At 36.3% G+C, this 11,098-nt stretch overlaps 1 pseudogene; it reads left to right on the top strand.

Moving 5' to 3' along the window:
* The first annotated feature begins 334 nt into the window (after nucleotides 1-334).
* On the top strand, nucleotides 335-10,890 carry LOC144229033 (ADP/ATP translocase 2 pseudogene; annotated as a pseudogene).
* The last annotated feature ends 208 nt before the right edge of the window (nucleotides 10,891-11,098 follow it).

Below are 11,098 nucleotides of genomic sequence, written 5' to 3'. Positions count from 1 at the left end.
GTCACAGAAGAAAGCCATTTATACCAACCATGATTGGATGTATTAAATTCTATCAAAATCATTGCTGTTTTTATTGTGGAGCATGTGTGGGGGATTTCTTTGGATTTATCGTGCAGTATGGAGGTCAGCACCCTCACAAAGCTTCCGCTCTTTTTCCTTCTCTTCCTTTTATCCTCACAGATAACTTGGATCTCTGAATTTATTTTCTATGTTATGTAGCACAGTCTGGTCCTTTATACCTACCTTTCAAAGCTAACAAGACCCTCTTGTTTTCTACCTTTTTGACTGAACATTTCTTGTAGTTGCCTCCCCTAAAAATAGAAATGCATAAGTTATGGAATACACAGAACTGATAAGTCTTGTGGAGAGAACAATTTCAAAAGAAAAGGACGAAAAAGACTACGAGAGTATGAGATTGGAAGAGGGGTAGGTGTGGTTTACAAGAGGGAGTCAGAACGGTCTCAGTGAGATTTCTGTTTGATTTACAGATAGACACAAGTAATTGAGGACTATTAATTCCTAAGTAGCTTCAACCAGGACTCTATCTCTACCTCTCTTCAAATTTTTTCTTTTATGATTCTAACTTAAATCACTAGCCTTACTCTCTATGGATTTGTTTTTTACTAATATTTTTCATAGTTTTTTTTTTTTTTAATTTAAGTTTCTGGTACAACTGCTTTCTTGCCTCAAGATCTTGGTTGCTGGCATTCTTCATGGCCATGGTCAGAGCTCTCAATCTGAACCTTTACTCTTCAATACCCTTTTCCTCCTTGAGTCACTCAAATAGCATCTGTTTGGGCCAACTCCCAGGGAGTGAATCACACATATCCAAATACATGATGTAGACTCTTTCAAAGTCATCACTCAGGGATGCAATGATAATTTTAATGATGCAATAATGTTCAAGACATTTGGGAACTCTTCTTTGAGACTGTCTTCAGAACTCTGGCATAATTTTTTATTATATGCAGTGATGATAAGGCTTTTAAAATCATATATATATATAATGACAGATATATCTATTAATACATAGAGATATATCTGTAACATTGAACATACCCTTTGAAAATATGTTCAGTTTTAGGGAATTAAAAAATGTATTCTGACTTGTATTTAATAAAATGAAAAACACTGGTTTGCTTGATAGGGAGGAGGGGGTATATGAAATTTTAATTTTTTGAAAGAAACAGCAAAAACGGAGATTGTAATCATTGTATTGTTATGCATACTATTTTAAGACCACCAAAATATGTTATCAATGTTTTAATTAATTGATATCATGATTAAGTAGTATAAAGAATTGAACAAAAACTAGATTTAGAAATATAAAATTAATTCTTTCAATAACTTAATATTTGTGAGAATTTACTATTGTCCAGGTACTTGCTTTAAAAAAACAAATTATAAATTTACTGTTAATTTTAACTCTTTCATCTTTCAGGGAACCAAACAGCAAAGTCTGTTGATCATTTAGAAAATATAAAATACAGAAATTTCCATTAACATATACAAAGTTATATAAAATACTTATATTTGCAAATACATGCAGAAATGAAATGACTTTTTAAATCCTTGAAGTAATTTTCAATATGAAGCCTTTGAATTTAGAATCAACTTTTAATGGACATCCAACTCAACATAATAATTCTCATTTTGAAAATAACTTGTCAATTATTTTGTCATTCCTGTGGTTACACTGTGTTGATGTCAACTAAATCACATTAAAGAATTATGGATATGAGCAATCATTTGTCATTCATAAGTTGTTGCTTCGGAAACTACATTATTGAAGCAGTAACTATAATTAGGTTTTACAGTTTAAGCAAAGGCCAGCCTAAGAACGTGTCCACAGACTGTTATGGCTTCAGAACATATCTTGCCACAGGATCATAGCTAAGGAAGATACAAGAGTTTCAACTTCAAATATGGATATGTACAGTTTACCACTTGGAGCACCCTTCACATCATATTCGAGAGAGAGAGCATACTGTAAGGAAAGATGATAGAGAGATCTCCAAATTGATCATATCATTCAGGGAAAAGATGAAACAATGTGCGCGCGCGCGCGCGCGCACACACACACACACACACACACACACACACAGAATTCTTATGTCTCCTAAGTAAGTCTCTTAACCACCAATTCTTGTCCCTCCAATGTTACGTTTCTGGATTGATGTGCCCCTTGCAGTTTCCTTAGTTGACAGTCCTCTGATCCAACTGTTTATGAAATTTAGGTCTCCACTCTGGCTAGCAAACACATATTAAATCCATTATATACCTGTTGAATTCTGTTGCCCAAACCTTATCACCATTACTTTCCCTCCTCCTCCACTCAACATTATGGGTAAAGAATGGGTGATCTGTTGCTTTTTCTCACAACCTTGTGTGTCAGACAAGAGGAGTAGCAACTTTCTATTTTCTAAGCATTTTTTCTTGAAACAGAACTGGGAGGAGACATGTAGATGAGGGCATTTGGAGGAATACTGATAAGAATGATAGCAGCAAAGGGGAACAATAAGAACATTGAATGGACTCATGTGCATAGTGGAGTTAGGAGGGTTTTTTTGTTTTTGTTTTTGTTTTTAATAATTGTAGAGGATGAGATATATATCCAAGCCAAATATTTTTGGGCCATCAGTAAGAAACTTACTGTTGCTACTCTAATCACAGTAGCTTGTTTCCTAGACCTTTACATTTTTTAAATCACTCCCTTTTATTCAAAATGGAAAGGAAATGGTCCCTAACATGTTTCACAAAGTGCTATTGCCTTTTACTTTTCTAGTTTACTGATATGGCATCCAGTGACACTTAACACATTTTAAGTGTCTGAAAAAAATGACTTGACTTAGAAGTAATAGAGTGGATTCTCCAACACCATTTGCTAAATGCATCACTTGAAGGATCTTGTATAAGTTAAATCCTATGTCAGGTACACAGAATATATTTGTAAAGAACTTACTTCCACTTCCTTTAGGGAGATTGACTTCCAGCTTCATCTAGCAGCCTCAGAAGCATTTTCTTTTCTTTTTTAAAATGTTTTATTTATATTTTAGAAAGAGAGAGAGGGCGCAGGCAGAGTAGGGGCAGAGAGACTGAGACAGAATCTGAAGCAGGCTCCAAACTCTGAGCTGTCAAAACAGCGCCCAATGTAGGGCTTGAACTCACGAACAGTGAGACCATGACCTAAGCCAAAGTTGGACGCTTAATGAAAGAGCCACCTAAGCTCTCCATTTCAGAAGATTTCCATTTACAGAGTTGCAACCTATAGCTCTTATTATAAATCAGCCCTGCAACTTCACCGAACAAAAATAGATTTTTCAGTTCTAGACATCTCCATCCTGTGCCTGTCACTATCTTCCTTTTGAAATCAAAATTTTCAATTGAAGACAGAAAAAAATATCCTAACAGTGACTAATGTCGCATATACAATTAGAAGGAAAAAATCTATGTGCCAAAACTATACCTATGAGCTATCATGATATAAAGAACTGTCTTTTAGTGTAAATACATATATTTATGTAAATATATGCTTATGTGAGTGCCTATATGAATGCAAATATATATATTTATATGTAAACATGTTGATATGCTTGAAATGAAATAGCCTTAGAGAAGAAAAATACAATGTGTGAGGTATTTAATTTGTCCATTTCAATATTATACATAGATATGTACATATATACACCTATATGTATATGAAAGGAGGCACTATTAATAATTATACCAAGACAATAGGGGTAAGCCAATACTATCCCGGGAAAAACATGATGCATGTTTATATGCACACATACATCATAGACTACACATATTAATGTGGATTTGTGCTAAGCCTTTCTATTTGCAGTTGGTTCTTTTGAGATCAACAGTATGTATACTCTGTTTCCCATTTAGTGATTGTACTGACAGCCCACTAAAGTATAACTCGTGACTTCCATAGCTGAGCACATGCTGTTATAAACTTGACAGTTACACTACCTAATTCCATATACCTCAAATAGTAATAGCTCAATAAAGCTGGAGACTTGGAAGTGTTTATATCTATAGATTATATAGATGAATATTACATGGTTGTTTGGGCTTTTATTAAGTATGGTTTGATATATGCTTCAAATAAACCTCTGCCTGTAAACCCCGGCAGTAAACTGAAAACACATTTACTAAATAGAATCAGCTGTGGGTTTTTTTTATGCAATATTTTCTTCTCAGGCACTTTCTTTTTCATAATGTTAGTTTACAAAGGGATAAATTGACATTAACTATTTTGCAAGTTCATGGGCCAAGAGGATGTGTTTGAATCTATCTTTCTAGAAGGACTAAGTGGAATAGATTGAACTTGAACAGCTGGTCCTAAAAGATGATCATTAGGGTCATTAAGAAGAAGAAGAGAGGGCAAGTGTGATCAATATTACCAGTTGTTAATATCTTTCTTAGTCATATTACTTTCTTTGAGTGATATAGGATAAGAGGTTTAGTAAAAGCAAAATAATTTTATGACTATAGAGATATATATTACTTTATATATTAAAATTTTGATCAGCTTTGCTGAGTCTCAAATACTTTGTCAGCTGAAAATCATCTATATATGGTGATATATATATGGCCAATTCTATTGCTGAATCTAAGAATAAGGATATTTCACCTCTATCTCACACATATATGCACACATATAAAATATATATTACACATGGAGACACATTTTGCTTCATATATATGCATATTAATTTATACACAGAAGTGTATATGTGTATTATACACACATATGTAAAATAGATGATCTAAGGAAATAGTACAGATGCTCTCATTTTACTCTTTGAAGTACTCAGGAGATAATTAGATAAGTAGAGTTTGCATTTATGCATTTAAATAAAGTGACTGAAATCCAGTGTTTCAAATCTGATAAAGAGCTCTTATTTGAAATTAATTATCGTTTTATTATATCTGTTTGACCTCTAAAATACTCTCAATATAATGTGTCTGAGGCTATAATTAGAATAGGCTCTCAATTATTTGCAGATGGATAGTGAATGAGTAGTTGAGTTAATGGATGATTAATAGGTACAAGAATCACTCTTGTTCCAGCATCTTGTGAAGAAGTTATCAACACACTCTGATGTGTGAACACTTGTACACTTTGTAAATGGTCCTCTCTGGAGGTCTCTGCAGCTAGTTGTCCCCTCTACCTCGATGTGTCTTTCTGACCTGGCGTATTGTTATGCATGGAGTAGGAAAGCAATAACTTGTCTATTCAACCAATGCACTTCCGAATTTGAGAGTTAGAGTTATGACCTGGAGATTTGCATCAATTTGGTAGGAAGACTAAGCCAACACTGTAGAAGTAGTGCTTTTTCAGTCCTTATTTTTTTCCAGTTTATTTGATCTCTATTTTGCAAATGATCCTGATTTGCTTCAGCGTTCCTTCTTCCCCTTTCTGGGAAGTGTACATCTGCTTCTGACATCTGTCTTCTATCTTCCTTTGTAAATTATGAAGTGATGCCAACTCCTTTTATCAACAAATTACCCTTAGAAGCATTTAGAGGCTATAATGATTCTTTGATTTTCTTTGATTCTTTATGAATTTGCAAAATGACTTGATGCTTATATTAGCTTTGTTTGTCCTTTCTTTTTCCATATTTAATATTTATAGTTGGCAGGCCCAGATGGTGTACTTTGTTATGTCCTGAAATGTTGCTATTTTTTTCATTCCTTAATTACAGGAATGTCAGTCTGTAATATCCCCAGCCTCCATCTCTAGTTGACATTGTGGATTTCACATTTGTTGTATTATTTACCGAACTGACTGAATGTTTGACACTGTGAAATATACAGTAATCTTCCCCTAACCTTGCTGCTTTTCCATGTATGTCTACATTGACCATTTGCCTCGGCTGTTAGATGATACCCTCAATTTGTTGCATTTTTAAAAGTTTTGCAGTTATTTTAGACACTGATATCTCCTCATAAACAAGACACTGAAATGAGAAAAATAAAACAATTTGAGTTACATGGTAGCAGTCAGAGGCATTGTAGAAAAACATACAGTTTTTTGTAGCTCTGGAAGTGTCCTTATAATTTGATAGAGAAAAGGTACATGTATTTATTTCACATTTTACAAAGTTTGTATCTTTTAGGAATATATTTAAAATTTGGAATATATTTCATGAAACCTATAGTAATAGGCCTCATTCATATAATCAAAACTACCAGTGATTTCTTCTCAGAAATGTATTTCATTTTGTTTATTAAAATTTTGATCAACATCATCTTTCTGCTTAATCTGTGGCAAATTCTTACAACTCATTTTCTCAAGAAGCTTCAATAAAATGCTTAAGGGCTTTGCATGTTACTATCTTAAGGTCTTGCTTCTAGTTACATACTAGACTTCCACAATAACTTTTCATTCCCAAATTCTGTTTAAATTTTCTAAATACTAACAGAAATTATAATGCAAAGTATTTTCTTCTAATTAATTTAAATTTCCTATATCAAGGACTACTAAAAAAAATCTTCTTAAAAATTTAAGTATAGGTGCCTGAGTGGCTCAGTTGGTTAAGCGAATGACTTTAGCTCAGGTCATTGTCTCGTGGTTTGTGGGTTCGTGCCCCATGTTGGGCTCTGTGCTGACAGCTCGGATCCTGGAGCCTGCTTCCGATTCTGAATTTCCCTCTCTCAGCCCCTCTTCTGCTCATGCTCTGTCTCTCTGTCTCTCTCCGAAATAAAGAAACATTAAAAGTTTTTAAATAAAAATTTTAAGTAGATTTTTTTTCATATGCTGGCATTCTTGCAGAAATTTCCCGAGAGATAGACCTAGAAATAGAAGCTTCCTATTCATATAACAGTCCCACTCTGGGCAATGAAGTCAGTGCTTCATCCTTGCATTCAACATCAAATGATATTATGTGGATTTCTCAATACTACACCTGACAGTGTCAGTCACCTTTTAAAAAGACATTTGTAGCATTACTAAAGACTGCTTTTCTCCCAGCCCAGGGAGAACCCAGTACACATCTCAGAGGGTGCTATGTGACCTTTTGCCTTTTATGTGCATTTCATCATATTTCTTTCTAATTTCAACTTAGAACAAAGGATATACAGTGTTCTAAAACTATTGCATTCAAGAAAAGGCTGGGCTGATGACCTATTTCCCAATTGGACTTTGACCTTATTATGTAATTTGGAATAGGTGAAGGCAAATCACATTTGTATTAGCAGTGCCCATACAGGCAGCACATAGCATGGAACACTTACCCTATGGCAGGCCAAACTTTATAAACAGCTGCCTCGTGTCCATGTTCTATCATACATGTGTATGCATGTGCACATTCATATGCTGTTGCCTATGTTGTATTTACACACACATACACACACACATTTAAGATATTCCACATGAGGGGCGCCTGGGTGGCTCAGTCGGTTAAGTGTCCGACGTCAGCTCAGATCATGATCTCACGGCTAGTGGGTTTGAACCCACATCAGGCTCTGTGCTCAACGCTTGCTCAGAGCCTGGAGCCTTCTTCAGATTCTGTGTCTCCTTCTCTCTCTGCCCCTCCTTTGCTTGAGCTCTGTCTTGCTCTCTCTCAAAAATAAGTAAATGTAAAAAAATTTTTTAAAAAGTATTACACATGAAAGAAAGGACTTGGAGCTAATCATAAAGTAGAAATAACAAAACCAGAACNGAACCGTGAGATCATGACCTAAGCGAAAGTTGGACGTTTAACCGACTAAGCCACCCAGGCGCCCCGAAGCTTTTTAAAAAATATATATATGTATCTGCTAACAAGTGGCTCCCTGTAAGTAGCTTTGACCTTGTTCTACTTTGCTGTGATTCCCTAGCTTATCCCCACTGCCCACCCCCCCTCCTGTCAGAATCTGTGGAAAAAAATAAAACTTTTACCCTTGATAGTGTCACTTAATGTATTAGCATTTAGTATTTTTTAAAACTTAAGGATGCTAATAAACTATGCACATAGAGGCTCATTTTCAGGTGTTTTCTGTTCAAACACACTCCCTCTTCAGACAGACAGAGGTCACCTTGCATTGGGTCCCATTGGCTGCAGTTTCAGGAAAACAACCAGAGAGCTTGGGGCAGGACCTCACCATGTCTGAGAACTAGTTCCAGCTGTTCAACAATCCCTTAGGCGTTACTGCTTTATTACACAATGAGAATTTTCCTTTTTCTTTTTTCTTTTTTTAAAAATTTTTAAATTGTTTCACTCTAGTGTGGATTTATGTTTTTCCTGAATAGGACAAAGTATTCCTGAAATAGTTTTGAAACATGTGTTTATTTGATTAGTTGTGTGTTTTCCCCAGAAGCTGATACAGTAGTGACTTACGCTAAGCATGTTCATTCTTGACCCTCAAGACACACTATGCACTATGCTGGACCGGAAAGGGAACATTCTCACACATTCCATAATACCCAGCCCTATGTCATTCACTGTATGTATCTCATGCTATAGCTACCCTACTACCATTTATTGAGCCTGGCCTTTGTAAGCCTTTTATTTTACAGTTCCTTGTATAATGTTAGGTTCCTGGGAATTAAATAAAAGAGTAAAATCTAGTCTAAATTTTGAGAAACTCTCAGTGTAGAGAAGGAGATAGGTATAAAAGCAGGTCTTTGTAAAATATCGTAAAGCTGTGGAAAATACCAACTTGACATTCTTCCTTACCAAGAAAGATTCCCCAACCCAGGTGACTGCAGCCTGAAGTAGAATCGACCCTCACCTGAGTACAATCGCATGGGACCCCAAGTGAAAAGTGCTACACTGAGCCCTTCATTTTCTTCAATGACCGAATCACTGAGCATAATTCTTGGCACTATTTTGTCTCTTTTCACAATGTTTTTTTTCTTCCAAACCAACCAGCTGCATCACCTAAGCCCTCATGGCATTTTGTTCGTACATCCAGCTATCATATGCCTTTGTTGCTATGTGTTTACTCTGTAAAATGTGTCCTACTCTGAAGAATAGTGTACTCATGAAATCTGAAACTTATGTAATAGTGGTCTATCAGTTAAATAGGTTAGGACAGAAAATGCTTTTGGAGAAAGAAGAGGAGGTCAGAAAATATAATGAGGCCAGAATAGATCACGGAGGTGCAATTTCCTATATAATGTCTATTACTTACATTTTCATCCTTATCTTCCACTACAAAGTAGTAACATATAATCAGGGACTTCTTTCATATACTCACAGTGTCTCCTAGTTTACTAACTTCTTCTCTTTATAAACTTTCATATTAGAATGTCTTTTTATCAAAACCCTATTTTTTCCAAAATCATTAATATTTTTACTGCTTTTCTACTATCTGCATAGATACTATCAGACTTATATAACTTTGCATGTCACACAGGGATTCTCAGTTTTGATAAACCACTCCCAATTATCTGAAAATCACCATCAATGCAAAAGGCTTCATGATGATCGTCTTATTCTCTTTCTTAGGAAAAACCACTGCACACTATTTTCTTTTCCCCATCCTACCTAATATTTTTGTACAGGCTGCCAGGCAGTCCAGTGTTCATAAGTTACAGAACCCATGCATTTGAAAAATATAGCTGTGCATACAGTGCTTGTATTGTTTTTGCATAACGATACTAAACAAAATCATTTGCCATGTACAATGGGAAAAAAAGTATTTTATCTGAAATGGTCATAATATTTGTCTGGAATAGGAGGAAAATGAAAGAAGAAGGGCTCAGTCATACTGAGAACCAAGTGCAGTGCATGGGTGTTCTAGGGCTTTATGTGTTTTAGATCATTTAATCCAACAGGAACTCTCTTTGACTGTTTTAATATATGGACCGTACCTGGTACCTATCTGATATGGAATAAACGTGAGATTCTTTGCTCTCCCTTGGATTGAAAGATTTAATTTATTCTTGCTTTCTTACATATTGAGGGAAAAAATCTCAATGTAACTTTACACCCTTTAAAATTATTGACATTGGATCCCAGAGCCCCAGAGTCTCAGCAGGTTCCTACCGGAGTCCTGCAGTCACCCACCTCCTCTTTCCTTTCAACATGACAGATGGCGCCACGCTCTGTCCTTCACCAAGGACTCCCTGGCGGGTGGAGGGGCTGCAGTAGTGCCCCTTGAGTGAGTCAAGCTGTTGCTGCAGGTGCAGCATGCCAGCAAGCAAATCATCGCAGACAAGCAATACAAGGGTATTATAGACTGGGTGATTCATATCCCCAGGGAACAGGGAGCCCCGTCCTTCTGGTGTGGTGACCCGGCCATTGTCATTGGATACTCTCCACCCAGGCTCTCAACTTTGCCCTCAAAGACAAACATAGCAGATTTTCCTGGGCGGTGTGGACAAGAGAACCCAGTTTTGGTGCTACTTTGCAGGTAATCTGGCACCAAGTGGTGCCGCTGGGACTGCTTCCTTGTGTTTTGTGTATCCTCTTTGCCTGTACCTGTCTAGCAGCAGCTGATGTGAGCAAAGCTGGAGCTGAAAGGGAATTCAGAGGCCTCAATGACTGCCTGGTTAAGATCTACAAATCTGATGAGATTAAAGGCCTGTACCAAGGCTTTCATGTGCTTGTGTAGGAGTATTATCATTTACCCAGATGCCTATTTTGGTATCTATGATACTGCTTGCAGATCCCAAGAATACTCACATCTTCATCAGCTGGATGACTGCACAATCTGTCACAGCAGTTTCTGAGTTGACTTTCTATGCATTCGACACTGTTCTTGGCCATCGGATGATGCAGTCAAGGCGCAAATTACTGACATCATATACACAGGCATGCTTGACTGCTGGAGGAAGATTGTGATGAAGGAGCCAAAGCTTTTTCCAAGGGTGCAGGGTCCAACGTTTTCCAAGGAATGGGTGGAGATTTTGTACTTGTCCTGTATGATGAAATCAAGAAGTTCACCTAAGATATTTTCCAGTATTTTTATCCCGTGAACAGACATGTTGAAAAATCTAACATTTCTTGAGCATTCCTGAGAGACTGCTGGCTTTCTATTAATCAATGGTGACTGTTTACTGATTGCAAATGGAAAACAATAATATTCTTCTGACCAGTTTTCTCTTAAAGCCATTACCATGACAATTGGACTCCATTATATTTTTGATTTCAGTCAC

The sequence above is a fragment of the Crocuta crocuta genome, unplaced genomic scaffold (assembly GCF_008692635.1).
Source record: "Crocuta crocuta isolate KB4526 unplaced genomic scaffold, BGI_CrCroc_1.0 scaffold578, whole genome shotgun sequence".
Taxonomy (NCBI): Eukaryota; Metazoa; Chordata; class Mammalia; order Carnivora; family Hyaenidae; genus Crocuta; species Crocuta crocuta.
The sequence above is the reverse complement of the archived record's forward strand: the minus strand, read 5'-3'. Positions and strand labels throughout refer to the sequence as shown.